This window comes from Schistocerca piceifrons, chromosome 8 (genome assembly GCF_021461385.2).
Source record: "Schistocerca piceifrons isolate TAMUIC-IGC-003096 chromosome 8, iqSchPice1.1, whole genome shotgun sequence".
NCBI lineage: Eukaryota > Metazoa > Arthropoda > Insecta > Orthoptera > Acrididae > Schistocerca > Schistocerca piceifrons.
Window position 1 is genome coordinate 370,363,876 of NC_060145.1, and position 19,960 is coordinate 370,383,835.

General features: G+C 40.5%; 1 pseudogene; it reads right to left on the bottom strand.

The window, feature by feature from the left end:
- Positions 1 to 432: 432 nt before the first annotated feature.
- On the bottom strand, positions 433 to 550 carry LOC124712699 (annotated as a pseudogene).
- Positions 551 to 19,960: the final 19,410 nt, after the last annotated feature.

Below are 19,960 nucleotides of genomic sequence, written 5' to 3' on the forward strand. Positions count from 1 at the left end.
CAAGTTCGTAAATTTTGTCTAGTAGCTACCTGTGTTTTCCTACTTCACCAGAAACGCTACACGACAATTGAAATCTCTGCTTTCGCGTATACTTCCTCTCGCTGACTTCAGTCTCATCGAAGAACACAAAAATTATATCATTGTGTTTTGAGTGACTGTACTGGCAAAATCTGAATATTTGTTTCACTCGATTAAGTCACCATTTTGTACCAGGCATAAATAAAAAACTGCGTACAAACAGGCCTGAACGGTCCAACGGCACCGACCGGCCGCCGTGTTATACTCAGACCACAGGCGTCACTGGATGCGGATATGGAGGGGCATGAGGTCAGCACACCGCTCTCCCCACCATATGGCAGTTTACGAGAGCAGAGCTACTTCTCAGTCAAGTGGCTCCTCAGTTTGCCTCACAAGGGCTGAGGGCACCCCGTTTGCCAACAGCGCTCGGCAGACCCGGTGGTCACCCATCCAAGTGCTAGCCCAGCCCGACAGCGCTTAACTTCTGTGATCTGACGGGAACAGGTGTTACCACTGCGGCAAAGATGTTGGAATCAAGAATAAAGAACAATAGAAAATATTATATGCCGATCAGTACAAAAGCATTAATCTTATTCCTTGAGCCGTGACATTACTCGTAATTGATTTTATGTTGCAGTGTAGAATTTTTTTATTTTTCAATTTCAGTAAAGACGTAGAGGGTTGCATAAAGAAATAACCGTACTCTATATCCGTAAATCGAAGTAATTGTTAAGAGACTTCAGTTAGCATTTTTTTCTGTACTCCAATTTACTTTGTACTTTATTTTTTAAAAGATAAAGTTTAACTATTGCTATTCATTAGAATATTGTGAAAAATAACTAAAATTCATTTTATTAAATAATCAATTACATTTTGTTACATAATCAGCTATCACTATAGTTTATTGTTATCGTTTTCATAGAAAGCTACAAAAGAAACCAAGTACATTTTGTTGCATAATCAACTATCGCTATAGTTGATTGTTATCGTTTTCATAGAAAGCTACAAGAAAAACCAACTCTGCCTCACTAGTGTGTACCACTAAAAACATTATTGTTGCTACGCACATTAAGCTAGTTCTAATGAGAATATAAAGTTAAGCGGAACCCTTAAATGGTATTTCGAGGGCGCTACAGAAACAGAAAAAAAAATGAGCTAATCTCTCTAAAGTTGTTTAAGAATTGGCAGACTCAGCAAGAATCAGCATTGATCAGAGGTATTCCGCCAATGCCCTTTAACCACTCACAATACAATACTGTAGATAAATGAGACACGGACACTTGTAGGGCCATCTCCATCTAGCACAAGATTGTAGTGCCGAGGCAACAGGCTGCATGTACTTATAAAATTACAAAGGCGCTTCTTTTACTGGTATAGAGGATCTAGGTGGCACCGTAACATTGCATGACGTTTGTACTCAAAAACTACCACAGAGAGAGTGGATGTAGCAAAATATTGATAGGCTATTCCATTATCTTTCGAGAGTGCTTCTGTTATCTTTCGATATTTCGGCTATAGCCGTGGTGCCGTTTTCAAAGTCGATTACAGAATCGCAACCACCTGACAAAATACTATAGGGTAAATGTTCGTGCCTCACTGATAAGACTGTTGGCAATAAGAGCACCAATCGTAAATAAAACTTCATGCGTCTAGATAGCTTCCAGTTGTCTAGGAATGGATAACACAGGTACTATATGGTCTCCAAGGGGACCTTATACCATCATTGTTGCAAAGCAGTGGCAATTTCAGGTAACAATGACGGAATGGGTTGCGATCACGCAGCCCTCTCTCTAAAGTAGGCCACTGAGTCTCAATGGCACTGTATCGGTGCCCGTGATGGCTGGGAGAGAAGTGACGATTTAACCTTGAGCTCGCAAAACCAGTCCTTGACGATTAAGGCTTTGTGAACAGGGGCTCTGGGGTCTTTCAACACAGCATAACCATTGGGCAACAAATTACACTCTGGGATGGACGTAATCAGAGAAACTGGTCAGATAATCAAACTTCCTGACAGATTAAAATTGTGTGCCGGACCGAGACTCGAGCTCGGGACCTTTGCCTTTCGCGGACAAGTGCTCTACCACTTCCCCTCGAAAGGCAAAGGTCCCGAGTTTGGGTCTCGGTCCGGCACACAGTTTTAATCTGTCAGGAACTTTCATATGAGTACACACTCCGCTTCAGAGTGAAAATCTCATTCTGGTCAGATAATCCGTTGCACTAATGCGAACATGCAGAGTAATATCTGGCCCGTGGAGTAGCATGATATCGCTGCCCAAATAATCATGGAGCCTCTACCATATTTCGCTCTTGGGACTTGAACTAGGCGAGGAACTGGAAACAGTGTGTAACACGACTGTGCCGGCCGCGGTGGCCGAGCGGTTCTAGGCGCTTCAGTCCGGAACTGCGCGACTGCTACGGTCGCAGGTTCGAATCCTGCCTTGGGCATGGATGTGTGTGATGTCCTTAGGTTAGTTAGGTTTAAGTAGTTCTAAGTTCCAGGGGACTGATGACCTCAGACGTTAAGTCCCATAGTGCTCAGAGCCATTTGAACCATTTTTTTGTGTAACAAGACTCATCCAAGCAAATGACATTGTTCCATTGCTCTGTAGTCCAGGTTTTATGGTTTCGGCATCTCGTTTATCCTGTTATGGGCTGTTGTGTCAACGACGAGTGGTTTTGGAATTCCAGCTGTCCCTGAAATTCCCTGCTTATAGAGTTGCCTTCGTGACAGTTTGGTGCTGACAAGGTTAGAGAGTGAGACACCAATTACGCTGAGAGTGTTGCAGATATCCTCCTCTTTTTTTCGTCTTAATTCCCTTCCATAACCACCCCTCACGATCTATTGGCACACACTTTCATCAACTTTGAATATTTTTAGCATGGTGCAGCAGAATCAGCGACTGTGAAATGCAATTCTATTAAATTTCAGCCTCCAGTTGCAAAAGCAAAGAAACTTTATACAGGTTACGGCTATAAAAATTGACAAGGCCAATATTTGGAATGTTTTAATTTAATTTTATATTGTGTCATTTCTGAAGAACGCTACATTGTTATATCCGACACCTAGGAAAATTTTCTTTGCTTATCCAACTGGAGGCTGAAATTTAATATAACTACTTTCGTCAACGGTGTAACTGATTACGAGTGGTCAGACGATGTTTTTCCTTTTTCCCGGTGACCGGTATAAATCCTCGATATGGGGTCTCGTGAACATCAAGGACTCCAGCTACCTTGATTACGGAAGCACCCACAACCACATAGAGCACTATTAGACCGCGACTGGCACTTGCAACGAATGGAGGGCAATGCACAGGAGCCGTTCGTGGTTAATCACAACAGAGCAACCTTCAGGTTTGGTTAGCATCTGAGTTTGTGTTCAAACGTGCAATTCTAGCCGTGCTTCCACATTTCTGTGCAGCCCCTGGACGTAACATCATGAAAGATCGTCGAGGCATAAAAATATTCTGTCTCTCTTGAGCGGGAGGAACGCATTCTGTAAGTTGTCAAAGGAGGTTCCAGTATCGACACACGACACGTCACCGTAACATGCGACACATCTCATTGTGATGTAGCGCTGGTAGGTAGCTATCTATATTTTCCTACATCGTTGTGACTTAGTTCATCTATCGGTATCACCTTCAGTACGAACAGTGGCCCCCACCTACCGAAATGGAGAACAGGAAGACGTCTTCCGATATGTATTTCTTTATCACATACCGCCAATGCCTGGTTTGCTTTCTTAGACCTGTTTGCAAATGACGAAGCGCTGGAATAAGAAATTTTCACAACCAATACTTGTTATGTACTAATGTCATTTCACCGCAAGAGACTGGACGAATTTGAAGTCGCAAAGAGTGCTCCGTTCATCTTGCAAAAAGTGTATAAGAATATCGAACACAATCAAATTAGTAGTAATCATTAGCAGAGCTGTATAATACGACAGAGCGCGATAGCGTTATTAGCTGAAAGTAACCGTCAAGTGTAAGATTCGTGTGAACACCAAGGGAGTTTTATCCTGTTTTGTGTTCGTGATAAATATAAATCAACTTTGTTTTACCTCAGTGGCTGTACAGGGTTTGTCACTGATTAGACTACTGTTTAGAGCGAGGTACCAGAGCCAGAAAACCATAGTGAAGTCGAGGACGATTTGCGGAAGATCGACACTGGTTGCAGGAACTGTCAGTTGATCCGCAACATCAATCAATGTAGCGTGTTGCGTATAGCTAGGCGTACAGACGCGCTGTTGTTTCAGTACTCGCATGCCGAGACATATAATATGTTCGGGTCAAGTATGAATTTCTTCAGTATCAAATTCTATTAACACAACAACAGATCTAAGACGTAATTTCTAAAAGTGTTTCACCTCAGTTATACTCATAGCTAAAGTGAAAAACAAATACAGCAGTCTGCCAAGTGGGAAATGGATCGCTGTTGCTGTAATATGCAAATACCAGACTCTGTGAAACGTTATTCAACGTTTCCACAATGTGATTAAAATGGAAAAACAAGTATGTAATGACAGTATGAGCACCTTAGCTGTAAATATGACACTGGTGTACGAAGAGAAATGTTTCGAGCTTAAAGGATTTGTTAATTTGTACAACAATCAAAATTCAGTCGCAGATTGACGTAAAATATGGAACGGTATGACGTCAACTGAATACGAGCGAACGCTCGACGCGAGTCCTGACGTAAATGAACTTGAAATAAGCTGCTAGTTACTTTTCTTCTGATCTGACTTCACGGATGTTAATGTTGATAAAACAGATACGAGTATTAGTGATGTATACGAGAAATTTGGTATTGTACTGTACTTGCGGGAAGGGGGTCTGATTTCCGTCACTGGGGTTCAATCAGATAACAATCATAATAAGAAGAACTACAAGTGTTGAGACGTGTTAAAAATGAGAGAATTCCACTTCTGTTGGAGAGCTTCTTCTACTTACTCTGAGATGACAAAAGTCATGGAATAGCGATATGCACAGATACAAATATGGCGGTAATATCAGCAATATCGCGTAAACAAGGATTGAATGGACAGTACATTGGCACAAATATCATTTGATGCTCAGGTGATTCATGTGAGAAGGTCTCTGGCGTGATTATGGGCGCACGATAGGAATTAACACATTTAACGCGGAATGGTAGTTGGAGCTAGATGCAGGGGGCATTCCATTTCGGAAATCGTTGCAGACATCAATATTCCGAGAGCCACAGTCTCAAGAACATACCGACATGGATGACAATGTGCCATGTCACCGGGCCACACATTTTCGGAATTATGGAGGGTTATAGAAGCAGCATGTCACAGTATTTATGCTGGGGGCTTCCAACAATTTGTTGACTTCATGTCACGTCGAGTTGATGCACAAGAGCGGGAAAAAGGAGGTCCGACACGATATTAGGAGGTATTCCTGAATTTTGTCACCTCAGTGTATGGTGAATTTTCTTAATTTTAATGACGTCGGGAAAAGTATTCGGGTACAGACGCTTTGATTTTGTTCCTACTCTTGCACAAATCTTGCATTTAGCCTGAGAACATACACGTGTAAATAAATGCACGTATCTAAATAATCTTACTAATATTTTAGGTTTCTGTGAATACCCAGTCCTGGAACTCTATACTCACCCGTAATACCGCGTCTTTGCCGGTTTGAATACAGCAGGAACGTACAGTCACGAAAAAATCTTATACCGTTGTCGTAGACTTTGACAAAATTTTACGTATAACTGTAGCAGTACACAATTTCATAATTTAGTCACTCGATTCACTCTGCCAGACGTATTTACCTAATTTTTATCGCTAGTTTTTGCGTTACTGATCTGTCCTCTATATTTGTTTAAATGAAACAGCTTGTTCATTTCCTTGTGTAAGAATACTGATGACATGCTCAACAGACATTTTTGTAAAGGGTCATACACTGTATTCTGTTCTGCTACCGAAACAATTTTTCGGGTACAAAGGCCGCAAGAAAATCCTGCCCCAAACTATTGTTTTATTTAGCCTGTAACACTTTTAATAAGAAGGTCAGTAACTGATTGTACAACTCAACGTCTAGTCAGATGCTTAACATAATGTTGATTTACAGTTTATGGAACGTATAGAGATGAATACGCGGCTAAATTGCAGATATCTGTCTGGTGGATTTAAAACTCCACAGAAGAATGGAAAAACTGGTATAAAACGACTTCGAGGAAGATCAGTTTGGATTTCGGGCAAATGTAGCAACAAGCGAGGCAATACTGATCCTTCGAGTTATCTTAGAAGATAAGTTAAGGAAAGACAAACGACCTTTTATAGCATTTGTAGGCTTAAACAAAGATTTCACCAATGTTGGCTGAAATATTCTCTTTGAGATTCTGAAGGCAGTAAAGGTAAAACACAGGGATCGAATGGCTGTTTACAACTTGTATAAAAACAACATGGCAGTTATAAGAAAACAGGGGAATGAATGGGAAGCCGTGGTTGAGAAGGGAGTGAGACAGGTTTGTTACCTACCCTCAATGTTATTCAATCTATACATTGAGCAAGCAGGTAAGGAAACCAGAGAAAAATTTGGAGTAGGAATTAAAGATCAGGGTGAAGAATTTAGAATTTTGAGGTTTCCCGACGACGCTGTAATTCTGTTAGAGACAAACACTTCAAAGAGCAGTAGAAAGAAATCGAGAGTGTGTTGAGAGGACATACGACAAACGTCAATGACAGCAAAATGATGATGATGGAATGCAGTCAAATTAAATTAAGTGAGACTGAGTTTCGCTGCTTTGGGAATAAAATAACTGATGATGGCAATTGTAGGGAGGATATAAAATGTAGACTGGCAAGAGCAAGAAATGCCTTTCTAACGAAGAGAAATATAGATTCAAGTGTTAGGAAGTATTTACTGAAGGTACTTCCATGGAGTGTAGCCACATATGGAAGTGAAACATGGACGGTAAGCAGCTCAAATCAGTACAGAATAGAAGCTTTTGAAACATGTTGCTACAGAAGAATGCTGAAGATTAGGTCGGTATATCAAGTAACTCATGAAGAGGTACTGAATAGAACTGGGAAGACAAGAAATTTGTGGCACAACTTGGCTAAAAGAAGGAATTGGATATTGCAGCAGTTATTGGGAAATGAAGAAGTTTGCACATAATATAGTAGCACTGAGAACTGCACCATACCATTCGTTCTACTACAGACTACAACAACAAAACCAACAACTACAAAGCACACATGGACACAAACACACCAAACACCCACACACCCTCACCCCCCCCCCCCCCCCCACACACACAAATGTAAAGTTCACGCAGTTAATGAGAATGCAAATGTTTTGTTTACTGAAAGCGAGTGGAAGACTACCAACCATTCGCCTTTGCTGTAGTAATTTGAAAACATTTTCATTTTTTGCTACACAGTTTACATAAAAATCCATCTCCTAATTTTTTGCTGCCTGTGAGACATTCCGTACAGCTCGCTCCCCATCAATATCGATGTCGTAGCATCAATATGACGAGATATCGTGAAGTTTCGACATCAACCGACGCAACGTCAGAGGGCCCAGAAACAGATAATATTTGACTCATAAGCTCCCTCAGCGTTTCACATTTGTTGCAGCACAGCATCAGGTACATAATTTCCCTGTTGCAAGGTCCAAAAATCTGTTGTTAAACATGTGAAGCCGATAGTGTTCGGGTGATGTATGAGGTGAACAGTATTCCACCTGGATCCTTGACCAACGTTGTTATACTCGTTGCAACAGCTTAATACTCAAGCACAAAGCAGTTTGTGTTTGTAACATTAATTGGAGGGGGATACAGTCAGATTTTAACGCCAAAAAGCCAGGTTCAACGCATGTGCGTTGCTGGGATGTGTCAGGGTGAGATACTTCAACCAAAAAAATTCGGAATGGCTTCATATAAATAATGTCAAAACTGGGTTCTGTACTTTGATTGTCACGCTGTGTTGGAGACTTCACGGATATCAATCGTTTTGGCGTACTTGCTGTGAGTATATTATTTATTCGTAATTCAGTTGGACTGTGTAAAACTTATAGCTGGCACGATGCCATACCGAGTTGATTTCTTATGTGAAAGGAAGAAGATCAACTTTTAATTTTATAGCACTGTGATCTGAATTTAGTTTTTAATGTGGTACTTATACATATAAGCGGCCCAATTAAGTGTATTTCTTATTTTTATATTTTGTCTATGTTACGGAGGACAAAATACATTCGCAGTATATTTCGCACGAGTTAATACGACGTATTTTTTCACATATCATAATTTTACTCGCCTTATACATAGCAGATTTTTAGCAAATGGAAAATACGTATGCTGATAACATTCAGGTAATTATCTAATTACATGACCGTGGTTATCAGAACATAAATTTTAATGTTGTGCAATTGGCAAGAGCACTGTGCTTTACTCGTACATATAAGTAATATGAATGAGTGGTTGATACCAAAGATTATATAATTTTTTTTGTTTCCTACCTTAGTATTGTAATTGAAATATCTAAAACATAAAAATGTTCTTAATAACTAGAGGCTCGCAGGAATATTAGTGAAAATTTCAATAACTTTTTGTTTTATTTTTCGTTCTGTTCGTTCAAAATATGCACAGGATTTTTCCCATATACATGGAAATTTATGTGTATTTGAGGTTATTAGCTAGTGGAAGCAGTACTGACTTACTGTTGAAGAAGCAGCGGTCCTTTCTCACGCGATGAGCAGCGAGCGGCAGTGGAAGCGATCACAAGCGGTGGTCAACGCCAATACAGCAGTAGCGCGTTCATGCTGTCCCCGCAGGCGACTGAGAGAGAGTCCTGGAACATAAGACGGATTTCATGCTGCATTGCAAACCCCACCTGTCACAGGGTCTAACCAACTCACAGTGAGCGGTTTTTTGTAAATAACTGTAGACGGCAGTTGGAATGTACAACTGCCAGAGATTTTGACACTTGTTCACAGATGGAGTGAGTGGTTCACACTTCCCAAAACATTTTTTTTGTAATTTCTGTGAGATAGTTCCCTCTGCCGCTTGACCTCTCACTCACACGTTATATTTTAATCTTGGTAAGAAGTCTGCACTGAAATGGTCAACAGTCTCTGCGTTCGTTTAGAAAATAGTAATCCCTAAGCAACCATTTCCAAACTCATCTAAATTTTGTCTGTTATTTTCTTCAGTGTATCGACTAAGTGAATGTAGCCCTGTCTGTGTTTATATTCTGTGATAATTCTTGCATCCTTGCAGGCTACGAAGTGCTACACATTGACTGCCACGGAAGGAACATGTTCTATGCTTCCAACAATATTTTGTCTTCAGTTTCTTTAAAGACTGACACAATCATACAGTTTACTGCATTATGTGATTGATAGTCATGGAAGTCTATAGCCAGTTGACCACCTGTACACAGAACTTGTGTGCCACCAAAATAAGAGATGAAATTTTAAAAAAAAAGGTAACAATTAGGACAATGGACAAAGTTAGGTACAAACAGTTAAATTTGGGGAAACAATAAGCTTATTGTATTTGAACTATATCATTAAACTATGGGTTTATTTCTGTAGGTGAATATACATACATCTCTTAGGAGACTCGAGTCAGTTTTTGTTGCGTAGCAAGCCTGCCTAGCAGCATGAACATGTCACGAGTTCGAAATCTCTTCGCCACTACCAGTCTTAGATGGCCACCGTGTTTGGAATCTAATTTACGATCCACAATTACCACCTCAGTTAATTTAACTTTTGTCAATCTAATTGGCACTTTAGAAATTAGAAACAGGATGTAGTTGTAGAGAAATATTGTGTACAGGACAAACACCAGTAATTTGATTTAACTCTTTAATTAATCATTATCTTCAGATAATTTGTTCTCCTAGGAAAAACTTGCATTGTCCTTCTCTTCTGACGAAACAGCAAATAATAGGTATCCATTCCGAAATAGTGTCTGTCAACACATATAACGTTATAATAGTTCTATTCCTTCATATTCCTACCTCCTACCAAAAGTTATCATATGTAATGAATTTTATACAAACTACTGTCTGTGCCTATAACATTCCCTCACACTAACCGACCTCCGTAGATGAGGACGTTCATATACATTTGTGCAGTGGTAATGGAGTCAGAGAAAGCCAGTTAGTATTCTGCTGATGAAAACACTTTTCCCCCAAGTTATTTCGCTGATAAGTTGAGGAGAGATAGTGGCACAAATTTCCGATCACCTAACTTTGTACCAATGTCCTCGATTAAGTAACGAGCGTCTCTGCAACGTCTCATGGGGGCGGTGAATTTTACATTGTTTATTGGGTTAAGAGTGGTGGCTACATCGATGCTTCTCGAAAACAATAAGCTATTCGTGGGTACCAATTTTCACACTATTCCTTGTGTCTGTCATAGATATAACATTACAAACACTCCACTAAATCTTCACATGGATTCATCATTGTCATATTACACAGATACACTTAAAATAAATGTCTCACAGTTGCCTGCGGACAGGTACCATTGTACTTGAGTTCGAAAAGGCTTGTCAGTTTGTTGGATACATAATTCCCAAGGAACTTCTAACAAACAGTGCAATATGACTTTATGTTTTCCCCTATTCCATTGCAAAATTGAAGGGTTTGGGCAAAAACATAAAAACACCCGGTGGAATACATGTCTGAACATAAATTCACACGCTAGGCAAATCTGCAGGATGCGCTGTTGTGTTTGATCACGAACAACTTCTGAAAACATGCAATCGTTTGTACACTTTTTTTTTTGGCAATAATGATCTTCGAGGTGTCGTCAGGAGAGTGAGGTCAGAGGTTACAGTTGGTACTTCATGGCGGTATCAGAAGCTAAATACTATCGCTATCAGACGCAGTCACGTATAAGAGACGTCGGCGATGACACCCGCTGCTGGATGCCTACTTAGAGTACAAAGCCGCTCGCGCCACTATGTGATGGTCGACTAAGAGAGCAGCATCAGCTCAGTTCAGATCTAGCAGTGCTAGTATTATTAGTCAGAACTGTGTACCAAAGTTGTCCAAATGTGTCTGTCCTTCCGTACGAATCAAATTTAAGTGGTCTTTCTTGTACTCTGCGACGGTGATAAATATACTGCCGGGAAAAAAATTAATACATCTGCAAAGACGACATAGACTTTGATCCGACGACGACATATGCCACCTGGGGGCAGTAGATGTACTGATAATGTTTTCAACGTCGTCCGGCAACAGATACAGTAGTGACGTAGCTACCAAAAATGGTTCAAATGGCTCTGAGCACTATGGGACTCAACTGCTGAGGTCATTAGTCCCCTAGAACTTAGAACTAGTTAAACCTAACTAACCTAAGGACATCACAAACATCCATGCCCGAGGCAGGATTCGAACCTGCGACCGTAGCGGTCTTGCGGTTCCAGACTGCAGCGCCTTTAACCGCACGGCCACTTCGGCCGGCGCGACGTAGCTACCAGAGCACCTTATGTGTCTCCGTTTAATAGGAAATTCTCACAGTCAAAAGGCACACTGTGGCGCAAACGTGTGAAGCAAGCAGGTAACCATGCCAAGGAGACGCACTCGTGCTTCCTACAGCCAAGTGAGACAGTGTGAAAGGGGTCAATTTGTGGAACTCCGCGTGGCGGGACGGTCTTTTCGAAGAATCGGCTCACATGTTGGAAGTGCTGCGTCAGTGCTGGTATCAGTGGTCACGTGAACGTTCACACTGCACAGATGACCACTAGGATCGTCGTATTGTAAGGGCAGTGGTGGTAGATCGCTCATCTACCACAGCAGAGATAAGACGGCTGTTGTAAACTGGTTAATAGCACTGGGACTATGAGCACGCACACCTCCAGCCTCTCTTCCAATCACACCAAATCATCGACGTGCACCGCTTAACTATTGCCGTCAGAAGATCACTTGGAATATGGAAAAGTCTTCCGCGATGAAAACAGATACTGCCAGCAAGCGAGTGATGGTTGTTTGTAAGTTCGATGTAGACGTGGTGAGCACTGTTTCATAGAGTGCATTCGTCCAAGACAATGGCCACACCCTAAGCCTTATGGTCTGGGGTGCGATAAGCTATAACTCTCTTTCGCTTGTGGTGCTTATGGAGTGGACGCTAACCAGCTCCCGATACGTGCAGAATGTTGTTAGACCTGTCTTTTGCTGTTCTTGCAACATGAAGATAATGAGTTGTACCAACAGGATAAGGCTCACCCACACACTTCTCGTGAAACTCAGTGTGCTATGCAACATGTGCAGCAACTTCGCTGGCCAGCAAAATCTCCAGATTTGTCTCCAGGCGAGTAAGTGCTGGATATGATGGGATGAAAAGTGACAGGTGTGGTTCGTTAACCAACAACTCTTACTGAACTTCGTGAACAGGTTGCGAAGACGTGGCATAACGTATCGCAGAAGAGCATTCTCCATCAGCACGATCGACGGGATGTCTGGGACAGTGCTTGCATTGCCACCTGTGGAGGTTACAAAACTTACTAATATGAGTGCTCCAGCATGGGTCGATAACTGGTACCTGAGAATCGCTTGAGCTGTTGATCTGTAAATGTAATCATTTCATGTACTCCATATGCACTGTTATAACAACAAATCTTGAGTGAATTGGAAACCTTCAAAAGAGTGTATTAATTTTGTTTCGGCAGTGTATATATTTTCATTCGAGTGGGCATGGAATTTATCTAAATTAGGCATTCATATTGAAGAGTTATAGTACAATGAACTAATATTTTATGTTCTGTGGTATCCACTTGACCTCCTCCTGAAGTAAATGTAGGCTCTTACGACACATTGAAATCTGCAATAATAAATCCTCGGAATACCAGTTCGATAATAAGTGGTTACAAAAGTTAATGAAGTGCTTACAAAAGTGACAGAAGGCTGGAAGGTCCCACTGGTGGTCTGTCTCTGTTCTAATACTTCCTTCGGTTGTTTAGCTATCTACTGAGCTTCGTGCGTCCCCAGGTGTATAGATAACTACCTAAGTTTCGTAGTCCATTACAACGCAGTTACACCGCTTTCTGACACATGTAGTCCCCAAAAAATGACCACCATGATGTTGTTGTTGTTGTTGTGGTCTTCAGTCCTGAGACTGGTTTGATGCAGCTCTCCATGCTACTCTATCCTGTGCAAGTCTCTTCATCTCCCAGTACCTACTGCAACCTACATCCTTCTGAATCTGCTTAGTGTATTCATCTCTTGGTCTCCCTCTACGATTTTTACCCTCCACGCTGCCCTCCAATACTAAATTGGTGATCCCTTGATGCCTCAGAACATGTCCTACCAACCGATCCCTTCTTCTGGTCAAGTTGTGCCACAAACTTCTCTTCTCCCCAATCCTATTCAATACTTCCTCATTAGTTATGTGATCTACCCATCTAATATTCAGCATTCTTCTGTAGCACCACATTTCGAAAGCTTATATTCTCTTCTTGTCCAAACTATTTATCGTCCATGTTTCACTTCCATACATGGCTACACTCCATACAAATACTTTCAGAAATGACTTCCTGACACTTAAATCAATACTGGATGTTAACAAATTTCTCTTCTTCAGAAACGCTTTCCTTGCCATTGCCAGCCTACATTTTATATCCTCTCTACTTCGACCATCATCAGTTATTTTGCTCCCCAAATAGCAAAACTCCTTTACTACTTTAAGTGCCTCATTTCCTAATCTAATTCCCTCAGCATCACCCGACTTAACTAGACTACATTCCATTATCCTTGTTTTGCTTTTGTTGATGTTCATCTTATATCCTCCTTTCAAGACACTGTCCATTCCATTCAACTGCTCTTCCAAGTCCTTTGCTGTCTCTGACAGAATTACAATGTCATCGGCAAACCTCAAAGTTTTTATTTCTTCTCCATGGATTTTAATACCTACTCCGAATTTTTCTTTTGTTTCCTTTACTGCTTGCTCAATATACAGATTGAACAACATCGGGGAGAGGCTACAACCCTGTCTTACTCCCTACCCAACCACTGCTTCCCTTTCATGTCCCTCGACTCTTATAACTGCCATCTGGTTTCTGTACAAATTGTAAATAGCCTTTCGCTCCCTGTATTTTTCCCCTGCCACCTTTAGAATTTGAAAGAGAGTATTCCAGTCAACATTGTCAAAAGCTTTCTCTAAGTCTACAAATGCTAGAAACGTAGGTTTGCCTTTCCTTAATCTTTCTTCTAAGATAAGTCGTAAGGTCAGTATTGCCTCACGTGTTCCAGTGTTTCTACGGAATCCAAACTGATCTTCCCCGAGGTTGGCTTCTACTAGTTTTTCCATTCGTCTGTAAAGAATTCGTGTTAGTATTTTGCAGCTGTGACTTATTAAGCTGATAGTTCGGTAATTTTCACATCTGTCAACAGCTGCTTTCTTTGGGATTGGAATTATTATATTCTTCTTGAAGTCTGAGGGTATTTCGCCTGTTTCATACATCTTGCTCACCAGATGGTAGAGTTTTGTCAGGACTGGCTCTCCCACGGCCGTCAGTAGTTCCAATGGAATATTGTCTACTCCGGGGGCCTTATTTCGACTCAGGTCTTTCAGTGCTCTGTCAAACTCTTCACGCAGTATCATATCTCCCATTTCATCTTCATCTACATCCTCTTCCATTTCCATAATATTGTCCTCAAGTACATCGCCCTTGTATAGACCCTCTATATACTCCTTCCACCTTTCTGCTTTCCCTTCTTTGCTTAGAACTGGGTTTCCATCTGAGCTCTTGATATTCATACAAGTCGTTCTCTTATCTCCAAAGGTCTCTTTAATTTTCCTGTAGGCGGTATCTATCTTACCCCTAGTGAGATAGGCCTCTACATCCTTACATTTGTCCTCTAGCCATCCCTGCTTAGCCATTTTGCACTTCCTGTCGATCTCATTTTTGAGACGTTTGTATTCCTTTTTGCCTGTTTCACTTACTGCATTTTTATATTTTCTCCTTTCATCAATTAAATTCAATATTTCTTCTGTTACCCAAGGATTTCTACTAGCCCTCGTCTTTTTACCTACTTGATCCTCTGCTGTCTTCACTACTTCATCCCTCAAAGCTACCCATTCTTCTTCTGCTGTATTTATTTCCCCCATTCCTGTCAATTGCTCCCTTATGCTCTCCCTGAATCTCTGTACAACCTCTGGTTCTTTTAGTTTATCCAAGTCCCATCTCCTTAAATTCCCACCTTTTTGCAGTTTCTTCAGTTTTAATCTACAGGTCATAACCAATAGATTGTGGTCAGAGTCCACATCTGCCCCTGGAATTGTCTTACAATTTAAAACCTGGTTCCTAAATCTCTGTCTTACCATTATATAATCTATATAATATAATCACCATGATATAAATACACATTCCTGCATAAATACGAGGATATAAAATATCAAATACTCTCCATAAGTGAAAAAGTTTTTTCATATAGAGCGATGAATTGTGGTAACTTATGCAATGGATACTAACAGCTGAGTTGACCCTTTTTCGGTTCTCAGCTCCTTTTTATTACACAACCCATACAACAATATATGACTTTATAACTTTTACAATCAAGGTCTTGTACCCTATTTCATCATATTATTTATATGCATAATGTAACAGAGAAGGAATTCAAAAAGAAATAACGTCGACCGTTGACATCAAAACTCTGCCAGAAGCTGCAAAGACATGGAGGATCAGCCGAGGAGAATCGATATTGTCTCGGAAAGGAATAGTAAGACAATCATCAATAAAAACAAATAAGAGTATCCGAGTGTAATTAAGTTCAGACAGATGATGCTGAAGTAGTCAGATTAGGAAATGAGACTCTAAAACGTTATGGGCGAATTTTAGTATTTGGGTGGCAAAATATAAGACGAAAGCAGAAATAATCATGTTATAAAATACAGATTGGAAATAGCAAGAAAAGCTTTGTTTAAAGTAGAAATTTGTTGACGTCGAATATTAACTTCAGTGTTATAAAGCATTTTCTGGAAGTACTAGTCTGGAATGTGAAGTGAAATGTGAATGAAGAACTGCACAGATAAGAAAAGGCACTTTCTGTAATGTTGTTATTCATATGAATGCTGAGGATACGTAAGTAGATTGGATAACTAATGAAGATATACTGGATGGAGTAGAGCAGAAAGAACTCTGCGGCACGACTTGGCAAAAAGAAGGGATTGGTTGGTAGGCACCAATACATCGTCAGTTTTCTGGTGGACAGAAATATGGTGGGTAAAAGTTGTAGAGGAAGAGGAAGGCGTGACACAGTAACTAGGTTCAAGTGCATGTAGGTTTCGCTAGTTACGCAGACATTACAAGGTTTGCACAACATACACTAGTGTGGAAAACAGCATCAACAAAATTCTTGGATTAAAGATTACAACATACAATGTGCAACACTTAAGCATTCACTAAAATGCTGGTTCGATAAATAAAAGAAAGAGATGGATGATATAGTGTGTATTCCTATCAAGAGAAGAAACTTCGTTATGATGGAGGCTAAATCACATCCTATAAAATAACAACACGTGACTACTTTTTCATTGTGACTATATTAATAATGTGTAGCATTTTCCATTGCTATTATCGATAAACGTGACGCATATATCTTGTTACATTTCATCACGAATGGACTCAATTTGCTCGAGGATAACCCAATTTGACTGACGTCGGCATTACCGCTACCGGTATTTGATGTAAATCGCTAATGTCACAATCAGCAAATTGCGGACGGGGAAAATTATTCATCAGCAGATGGTATATACCGCTACGTCTGACGACTACAAAAGAAGGCAGGTGCACCAGTTTTGTGGAATTTCAAACTTTTGCTAGTAACTGAATGAAAATATAAAGAATTATTTGACAGACGTGTTCAGCAGTCAGATACCTTTTCAGTGACCGTTACTATAACCCTATTTATACGTGGAAATGAAATGGACCATTTAATAACTCTGTGGGGGATTGTTTCAAAAAGTTTTATCAGATTTCACAAGGCTACACATTCTGCATGAATGAAGGTAGAAACTTGGGGTGAATATTAAATTTACACTGTACTGCAACGCTTTTGTTTTCAAAGGAACGGTCCGATTTTACAGTTGTATTTATTCTACAAACAAAGACATACGGCCTTGACGAACGTCTCGGAATTACTTTTAGTATCAAAGTTACCATTTTCCATCACGAACGTTCAGTGAGCTCTTCACCAGACGTACTATGAACATTCCGGTGAAATTCAAACTCATTCTACAATTTTGGAAAGATATCTCCAGTTATTGTATTCACTGCTGATGCTATGCGAGATCATCCATGAAAATCACACACCATAATAAAAGTTGTTTGTGACTCAGTGACAGGATGTAACTCTTTCATTCGACGTCAATTCATAGACTTCCGGCGCCTAAACAAACCCATTTATCCAAACAGGTACTGTATACCTACCATTCGACGCGGAATCCGACCTACATGTCATTCCTGGCAACTCCACACATAGTTGACATATTAAAACTAGATGAAAGGTGGTTTAAAGATTTTCACGTCCGAACAGGCTGTTGATCCCGCGACCTGTTGGCTTCCAGACACGCTCCTTAACGTCGCACTACCATGTCCGACATCAGGTTCAATGACCTTCGATCCTAACGATGATGTGTGATATACACTGGTCGGTCACAACATTACGACCACCGACCTACTATCGGTATAAATTCGTCCAGTCGATAGCAGCGTCACCTCGGGACGACTGACCGCTATATTCCGTCCATCACAAGAATAAACCAGATGTAAGCAACACAAACGCTCTGATTGGTCAGAAGTCGTAGCACACGTACACTGGTGTTGTCACGCTCTTGAAAGTAGGTCCTACTTATGTATTAGATATATTATTCCTCAGTTACATTAAATGAAACTTTAAGATATTCAAATGCATTAACAGCCATCAAAGTTTTTCTTAACTACGCTTTAGCTAAGTAGTGTTTATTTCAAAAATCGTGTAAAGCTACAGCCTCTCCAGCGTTGTGCTCTGGTTGTCACGCTGGTAATGCGCAGTATTAAAACAGCTGAGGCTGCTCTCTGTTCCGTAGTGAAACACGCGCTTGACATACAGTTAAAAAGTGCTGAGAAATTGGCTGTTCTTAATGTTTTTGATAAATTTACGGAGTTTGGTTCAAATCTCACCAGTATCATTTATTTTCTCGTTCAATTCCAAATCCCTAAATGTCGTAATTATAAAACGCATCATCGTTTTTTATGAATAATGCACGTCTACTTTTTCCTAATTACATACTGGAAGCGAAATTCCTGTTTCCATTTCAAATATAAATTCTTAATTATCGATGTTTTACGAAAGAGTGTTCATAAAAGTTGTTTAAATTAAGGAAACAAAACAATTTAATTTTCCAAGGCAAAAATGAAAAACCAAATCCTCTTTTATTGGACTATGTTCATCGTTTTATACCACAAATGTGGGTAAGTACCGTAAAAACACGAAAAACAATCATTTTCACAGCATCGAGCACATCATACAAATGTTGCATTTTTACATTTGCTACTGTGCCATTACAATATGAACCCAACAGAATTGATCTGGAGCCAAGTTGCGGGATTTGGCCCGAGAAGTAACAAGATTGTTAAGCTGCCATATGTGCTGGAACTGACGAACGCAGCTTTTTCACACGCCACTGCCGAACGCTTGCGGGATATAGAACGGCTCGTCATAAAATAAGAAGAGAAAATGGTGCGGCTGGTTGGATTGGTGGATTCTGTTGTTGATAGACTCGTTAGCAACGTTGCAGGTGATGCTTCCAGAACTGAAATGTGTTTCTCGGATTCGGATAAGGAAGAAGCTATAAGTAATACCTTCAGTGGCTTGAATATTTAACTGTATGGTGAAATCCTTCAATAGTCTCTTACGTTACATACAGCTTATGCAGAAAAATTACCTTGTGGTTAAGTCAAGAATTGTCATCATTCTTGTTTTTAATTAGAATAGTACGTTAGCTATAAATGATAACATGTTTTCGTCCAGTCGTTTAAAGAGCGTATTGTGGGAGATATGCAATTTATTATTTCATTTTGCTTAGAAATTAAATGACATTGCTCCTCTGCTCGTCTCTTTTTACTTGTGAACTGCAGCTGGTTACGTCGCTGCTACGTCACTGCCAACTCTCTCCTGCGACCTACCAAGGCCTCATTGCTTCCATACCACATCGCGTCGCCGTTGTTATACATGGCAAACGTGGACACGCCGGCTGTTACGTAGGTGGCTATACAGGGTGGTCCATTGATAATGACTGGGCCAAATATCTCACGAAATAAGCGTCAAACGAAAAAACTACAAAGAAAGAAACTCGTCTAGCTTGAAGTGGGAAACCAGATGGCGCTATGACTGGCCAGCTAGATGGCTCTGCAATAGGTCAAACAGATATCAATTGCGTTTTCTTTTAAATGGGAACCCCCATTTTTATTACATATTCGTGTAGTACGCAAAGAAATATGAATGCTTTAGTTCGACCACTTTTTTCGCTTTGTGATAGACGGCGCTGTAATAGTCACAAACGTATAAGTACGTGGTATCACTTAACATTCCGCCAGTGCGGGCGGTATTTGCTTCGTGATACATTATCCGTGTTAAAATGGACCGTTTACCAATTGCGGAAAAGGTCGATATCGTGTTGATGTATGGTTATTGTGATCAAAATGCCCAACGGGCGTGTGCTATGTGTGCTGCTCGGTATCCTGGACGACATCATCCAAGTGTCCGGACCGTTCGCCAGATAGTTACGTTATTTAAGGAAACAGGAAGTGTTCAGCCACATGTGAAACGTCAACCACGACCTGTAACAAATGATGATGCCCAAGTATGTCTTTTAGCTGCTGTCGTGGCTAATCCGCACATCAGTAGCAGACAAATTGCGCGAGAATCGGGAATCTCAATAAAGTCTGTATTGAGAATGCTACATCAACATCGATTGCACCCGTACCA